Below are 7,418 nucleotides of genomic sequence, written 5' to 3' on the forward strand. Positions count from 1 at the left end.
TGGCTGGTCCCCTCTGTTGTACCCCCTCCTTCTGCCGTGTGACCCCCTATGCACTTTCCATATACCTAAGTGATGTACCTGTATATGTGTGCCTTATATCTTGCAATGTATTATACAATATTATGTATGTTCTCCTTTAAAGGGCTGTACTTAGTTAGGGACGGCAATGGTTAATGTGAGGGCCTGGGTCATCTGCAGAGACAGAAAGCGTCTGTTTTCCCTCCAGAATTGCCGGGATCGTGGATCAGTGCAGACGTACAGACAGATGGGGCACTGCCAGACCCCCTCAGATGGGAGAGGTCTGTTGCTCCGGGCTAAAGACCATCAAGGCCTAAAAAGGACTGCAACACAGGCCCTCTGGACTCTGGAGTCCACTTTGCTGCAGGGATCTCGGGCGCCCAGATTCCAGCGGTTGGACGACTGTGATCCTCGGCTGCTGCGGCCGTTGTGGGTTCGACTGCAGCAAATTTCAGGGCGAAAGCAGAAATCCAGTGTTGAAAATTGTCTTTTATGTCCATCCTTCATCCGCTGTTCTATAAAATGTTATTTTTTCCCTGTTGGAAGACAGTTGCATCTCTGGACTCTTAATTGCCTGGACTGCTGTGGCCCGAGGAGAGAAGGTAACTCTGTTTGGGGGAAAGACTGAATCCATCCCAGATTGCATGTACAAGGGCCCGGGGTGTCTACAGACTGTGTTTAGTGGGTGAGCACAGTCCGGACTACTACCCCGGTGCCCCTTGTCTTACACTTGGCGTAGTCACGACAGGATGGATGAAGTGACCGCCATGGGAGAAATAGAGGTGGCAGCTGACAGGGACTATGAATCTGAAATGTGTGATGTGCTGCCTGAGCTGGAAGAAATGGAACTGTCGGCTGACAGCGATTTGGAGATTTATGACTGAGAATTTGGGTCTTGTGCTTTGTTGCCCGCATTATAGCATTGCAGGCGGATGATAGAGACTTTGAGCAGTGGACTGCTGTAAAAGAAGTAAAGATGGCGGATGTTGCTGACTTACAAATGGCGCCGACTGCTATGGAGAAGATGGTGGCTGTTGGCGCAAAAAATGGGGAAATTGCCGCCTTTCGTGGGTGTCATACAGTGGATTTGGCGCCAGAAGAGAGAAGGCTGCACCCCGTTGTGAAAGATACCCACTTTGAATGGGTGCAGGTGACGGAGGAGCTGCCGCCCTTACAGTCTGAACAGGAGAAACCGGTGGAGTGGCAGAAGATGACCCCACCCACGAATGGGTGGAACCCAGAAAAGACAGACTACCTGGCATTGGACAAGGCGCCATTATCTGCTGACAGAGAGAGACACAACATGACACACTACGGCAGTATGGGCCGCCAAGACTGGAGGTGCTCCAATGTCCGGGTGGAGGCGGGCCTGCAGTGTGAGGCCTGGTGGACAGAAGACCTAGAGGAGTGGCCCTTATCCCGACGGCCGCCTCTGCTACCCGCGAAGGCCAAGGACTATTTGGAGGAAGGACCAGCAGTACCCCCACGGAAGCCCGCAGGTGAACAGGAGATTTTGGAGGCAGTCCTGCGAGGCATCGTGTCAACTGCAATTGCTGAACCCAGTGGCCGTATAAGCCGGCTAACATCAGGCACAGCAGTGAGTAAAAACTCCCCATCGGACTGTTCTGTCGTCTCGTCGGCCGCTTAAATGCTTCCCGTGGTCCCGCCGTCCTCACCGGAGATGTCCCGTGGGTCCTTGTCATCAGTTTTGGCAGCACAGGCCCCAGCGCATCCTCAGGCCACGCCTGCTCCGGCCAACGCCCATGGCGAAGGTGTGGAAGAACACCGTGCAGCTACAGAGGAGCCCCATCTGCCTACGTAGGCCGAGTGGAAACACGAAGTGATCCAGGAAAAAAGGAGGCAGGAGCACCGCATCCGCGAGGAGCTACAGCACCCGGGCGGAGGAACAGCAGTAGGCCGGATGACCCGCGGCCTCATCAGGTACCTTGATTTGCGCAGGGGCTTTGACTTCCTGCAGGAGTTGAAAACTGGGGCCAAGGTTACTACGTGGCTTTTATCAAGGAACAAGGACCCTGAGGGCCCTACGCTATGGCCATAAGAATGGCCTCTGACTTTGAAACTAGTCCACCACAGGGACCCCGCAGTTGCCCCGGCTGCACAGGAGCAAGCAGTGCCTCGGAACAGTGAGGCTGCCGCAAGTGCGTCCATAGAGCCGGAGACTCAAGGGGCTGCAGGATCACCACTGGAGGTAGTGCGGAGCCAGAGGAATAGCGGAGACTCCTCCTCCTCTAGTGGGTTCTCGTCCAACGTGTACATGGTAGTGCAGGGTTCCCATGCGGCCCACTAGGCAACACAGTGGCCATGTCCAGACTGATGCGGTCCCTTTAAGGTAATGTTAATAGTTACCGGTTGCACCCAACTGTTCTAAGGGACTGTTCCACATCCTCAAGAGGGCAGTCAGCCCTGCAAGGCACATGAAAGACAATGGCTCCTGACGTGGCCCCATGTTAGTGGCCACACTTGTTTGTCTTCCTCCTCCCAGTTTTGATTACACACGTTGGTGTCCCCCCTGCTGGATCACGGAACCAGGACCCCAAAGTGTTAATAACGGTGGACTCTGGATGCAGCTGCTGGACTGCCTGTTCCTGAACTTTGTCCCCACTTCAAACCACGGGCAAGCCCTTTGTTTGTAAAAGCAGCCCACCACCGCTAAAAGGGGCCCGTGATCCACTGAAAGGAGGGAGGGGGAGACTGTCCCCTGAAGGACAAGGGTCACGGAGACCCACGCACAGGAAAATGACTGTCGGGTCTGACTGAGGCCCACTTCCCAAAGACTGTGGCCGCCCTTGTTGAAGGAATGAACAGCCATAATAAGACTATGCGCGTTTTATAAACCGTTGTCTTATGTGTTTTTCAGGTTACCATGGCCGTGGACGGCCATGCTTAAGGAGGGAAGAGTGTAAGGAGATGGCCGGTCCCCTCAGTTGCACCCCCTCCTTTGCCGTGTGACCCCCTATGCACTTTCCATGTACCTAAGTGATGTACTTGCATGGTTATATGTATGCCTTATATCTTGCAATGTATTATACTATATTATGTTTGCTCTCCTTTAAAGGGCTGTATTTAGTTAGGGACAACAATGGTTAATGTGAGGGGCTGGGTTAGCAGCAGAGAGAGAAAGTTGTTGTTTTCCCTAAAGAACTGCCGTGATAGTGGACGAGTGCAGATGTACAAACAGATGGGGAACTGCCAGACCACTGTTAAAGACCATCAAGGACTAAAAAGAACTGCAACACAGGCCCTCTGGACTCTGGAGTCCCCTTCGCTGAAGGGGTCTCAGGTGCCCAGATTCCAGCAGCTGGACGACTGTGACCCTCGGCTGCTGCGGCTGTTGTGGGTACGACTACAGCAAATGTTAGGGCAAGAGCAGGAAATCCATTGTTGAAAATTGTCTTTTATGTCCATCCTTCATGCTCTGTCAATGAAAAGTTATGTTTTCCCTGTGGGAATACAGCTGCATCTCTGGACTCTTAATTGCCTGGACTGCTGTGGCCCGAGGAGAGAAGGTAAGTCTGTTTGGGGGGAAAGACTGAATCCATCCCAGATTGAATGTACAAGGGGCCGGGGTGTCTACAGTCTGTGTTTAGTGGGTGAGCTCGGTGAGCCCTGTGGGACTACCACCCCGATGCCCCTTGTCTTACAACAACACTCAACATGGACCAGAGGAAGCAAAGAGTTGTCTCAGGAGATTAGGAAAAAAATTATAGATAAACATGTTAAAGATAAAAGTTATAAGACCATCTCCAAGCAGCTTAATGTTCTTGTGACTATAATTGCACATATCATTCAGAAATTTAAGCTCCATGGGACTGTAACCAACCTCCCTGGACGTGGCCACAGGAGGAAAATTGATGACAACTCAAAGAGACGGATAATACAAATGGTAACAAAAGAGCCCAGAAAAACTTCTAAACAGAATAAAGGTGAGCTTCAAGCTCAAAGAACATCAGTGTCAGATCGCACCATTCGTCGTTGTATGAGCCAAAGTGGACTTCATATGGGAGACGACCATTGTTGAAAAAAAATCATAAAAAAGCCAGACTGGAATTTGCCAAACTACATATCGACAAGCCATAAAGCTTCTGGGAGAATGTCCTATGGACAGTGGACAGGACAGATGAGACAAAAATTGAACTTTTTGGCAAGGCATATCAGCTCTATGTTCACAGATGGAAAAATGAAGCATATCAAGAAAACACTGTCCCTACTGTGAAACATGGAGGAGACTCTGTTATGTTTTGGGGCTGTTCTGCTGCATCTGGCACAAGGTGTCTAGAATATGTGCAGGGTACAATGAAATCTCAAGACTATCAAGGGATTCTAGAGAGAAATGTGCTGCTCAGTGTCAGAAAGCTTGGTCTCAGTCGCAGGTCATGCATCTTGCAGCAGGATAATGACCCAAAACACACAGCTAAAAACACCAAAGAATGGCTAAGAGGAAAACACTGGACTATTCTGAAGTGGCCTTCTATGAGCCCTGACCTAAATCCTATTGAGCATCTTTAGAAAGAGCTGAAACATGCCGTCTGGAAAAGGCAACCTTCAAACACGAGACAACTGGAGCAGTTTGCTCTTGAGGAGTGGGGCAAAATACCTGTCGAGAGGTGCAGAAGTCTCATTGACAGTTACAGGAATCGTTTGATTTCAGTGATTGCCTCAAAAGGTTGTGCAACAAAATATTAAGTTAAGGTACCATCATTTCTGTCCAGGCCTATTTTTATGAGTTTTATTTTTTTTAAAAATTCTGTGGAAGCATGGTTGAAAAGCAATGTCTGACTTTCATTTGTTCATTTTCATAGATTTTTGATTATTAGTTTTGTCAGATTCAAGTTATTTCTGTCACCATTGTGGGTTATTCTGCATTAAATGAAGGGTACCAACCATTTTGACCATGTGTGTCCCTAGTGGTCCAGGAGAGTAGAATATCCCTGGTGGTCCAGTGGTCACTATTTTTTCAGGCTGCAGTTTGTGCCAATAGAAACAGAGTAAGCGAACATACATTCATCACATTCACTGCTGCATGCACATTAGATGCACATAAAAAGAAGATGCCCCTTGTAAAGTCTTTTTTACATTTTTGCCCATACTTTTAAGTTTCTTTTAGTCACTTTTATGACTGATCACATGACCTGGTACGTTGCCTCAAGGGTGTTGCACTCAGTCTGCCCAACTCTGCTGTACAGTGAACAGGGGCAAACAGCTGTCTGTAGAGGAGATTCTGGCTAGGCTGGCCCCCACTACTGCCCCCAGGAATCCCATAGACTGCCATAGGTTTATACGTGATGGACCTTCCTAAGGGTGGAAAGAGGCTATGTGGCTGCTCCTCACGTATAGAGGTCAACATTTTGGGATTAGGATTTAGGAGTAATAGCCAAAAATATTCACGCAAGAGGGAAGGTCACTAGAATACCAAATGTTATGTGTATCCTTGTATGTGTGTATCTGTGTGTTTCTGTGTGTATATATATATATATGTATATATATATATTATATATGTGTGTATATGTATGTGTTTCTGTGTGTGTGTATATATATATATATATATATACAGTATATATATATATATATGTGTGTGTGTGTGTGTATGTATGCTTGTGCACATATTAATGTGTTTATGTGTGTTTTTGTGTATATGCATGTGTTATATGTTTGTGTGTATGTGTCTGTACATGTGTGTATCTTTGTGTTTCTGTGTCTATATATATATATATATATATACAGTATATATATATATGTGTGTGTATATGTATGTGTTTCTGTGTGTGTGTATATATATATATATATACAGTATATATATATGTGTGTGTGTGTGTGTGTGTGTATGTATGCTTGTGCACATATTAATGTGTTTATGTGTGTTTTGTGTATATGCATGTGTTATATGTTTGTGTGTATGTGTCTGCACATGTGTGTATGTTTGTGCAAATGTGTGTGTATGTAGGTACATGTATGTACTCGTTGACCATCTTGTTCAACTTCTCCCTCCTTGACATTGCTACTGTTCCAGCTAGTCCTTGGTGTTGTTTCTGTCCAAATATATATGGACCTAACTGTATGCATGTGTATGTACGTTTGTGTGCGCATATATGTACATGTGAGTGTGTATGTGTGTATATGTGTCTATATATAAGTGTATATGTGTGCATGATTGTATATATATACACACATATACACAGTCTATAGTGTATGTATATACTGTATGTAAATGTGTGTATATGTGAATATACATATGTTTATATATATGTGTATGTAAGTGTATATGTATGTATGCGAGTGTGTATATGTGTGTATATTAGTACATATGAGTGAGTATATGTACATGTAAGTGTGTATATGTGGGTATGTGAGTGTGTATATACATGTCTGTGTATAAGTGTGCATGGGATTGTATATGTGTGTGTGTTTCCATAGAATCTCATACAAGCTAGTAGATAACACCCCCTAGAATAACATGTCCCATGTCTTCTCTTGTCCCATATCCTCCCATTACATAACCCCACCTGCAGAATACAACTTAATAAAGCAGAATCCAGATCCCAGAAACTTGTACCCCTCATACACCGCACTATACACACGGAGATGTAGCAGAGCTGAATGTGTCATGCCCGGCTTGTGCCCCTTAGAAACTCTGTAAGCTCAGGATTGTCTGCAGCCCCACTGACCAGCACAGACAGCGTAGTAATATATCCCTATAGTCAATGACAACCTAGGCTCTGCTACATCTGACAAACTCAGCTCTCCTAACTCTACATGTACATGGCAGCTGTGTGCGGGGAGATCACTTACTTGTCAGGCTCCAGGCTCTGAGGAGACGGAGGAATGGGTGCAAGTTGGGAGGATGTTGCAGTTGGGGCAATGCGGAGGTGAATGCAGCGGAGTCAGGATCTAGTGTTACAGGATGCTCAGTGCACCGCCTCTCACTGCTGCTGAGCCCACTGGCAATCCTCCTGCCTCACACCATCATGGCATCTGCATCTCTGGGAGGGGACACGTATTATACCGGGGAGGGAGAGCTGATACTCGGGATGGAATGAGCTTCAATCAATGGCTTCCATGCTGATTCATTAGACTTCACACAAACTGCGGAGATTCCGACAACAGAAATAATGGATGAGGTCAGTCCGGGACCGACCATAGAATGGCAAGAGTGATTCCCCTTAAAATTCTCAGTAAAAAGAAGTAATTTACTAAGTGGTTAAATATTCTGACGATGCTGCTTCATTTTTTCTTTCTATGAAAGTTGGCTGAAAACCAGTAAGACTAATAGCATATTTCGCTATCTACTAGATTATTACTGCTATAATACTGTCCCCATGTACAAGAATATAACTACTATAATACTGCTCCTATGTACAAGAATATAACTACTATAATACTGC

General features: G+C 46.3%; 1 protein-coding gene across 2 annotated transcripts in view; it reads right to left on the reverse strand.

The window, feature by feature from the left end:
- BCAN (brevican) overlaps window positions 1-7,021 on the reverse strand; it is an 83,207-nt gene extending 76,186 nt beyond the window's left edge. Inside the window, exon 1 of one of the 2 annotated variants that reach the window (XM_073567152.1) lies at window positions 6,826-7,021. The gene's annotated coding sequence lies outside the window, so the exon portion shown is untranslated. The remainder of the gene's footprint in view (window positions 1-6,825) is intronic. The other variant, XM_073567153.1, reaches the window with a different exon arrangement.
- Between the last annotated feature and the right edge of the window lie 397 nt (window positions 7,022-7,418).

The sequence above is a fragment of the Dendrobates tinctorius genome, unplaced genomic scaffold, assembly GCF_039654945.1.
Source record: "Dendrobates tinctorius isolate UK_male_01 unplaced genomic scaffold, ASM3965494v1 ptg000019l, whole genome shotgun sequence".
NCBI lineage: Eukaryota > Metazoa > Chordata > Amphibia > Anura > Dendrobatidae > Dendrobates > Dendrobates tinctorius.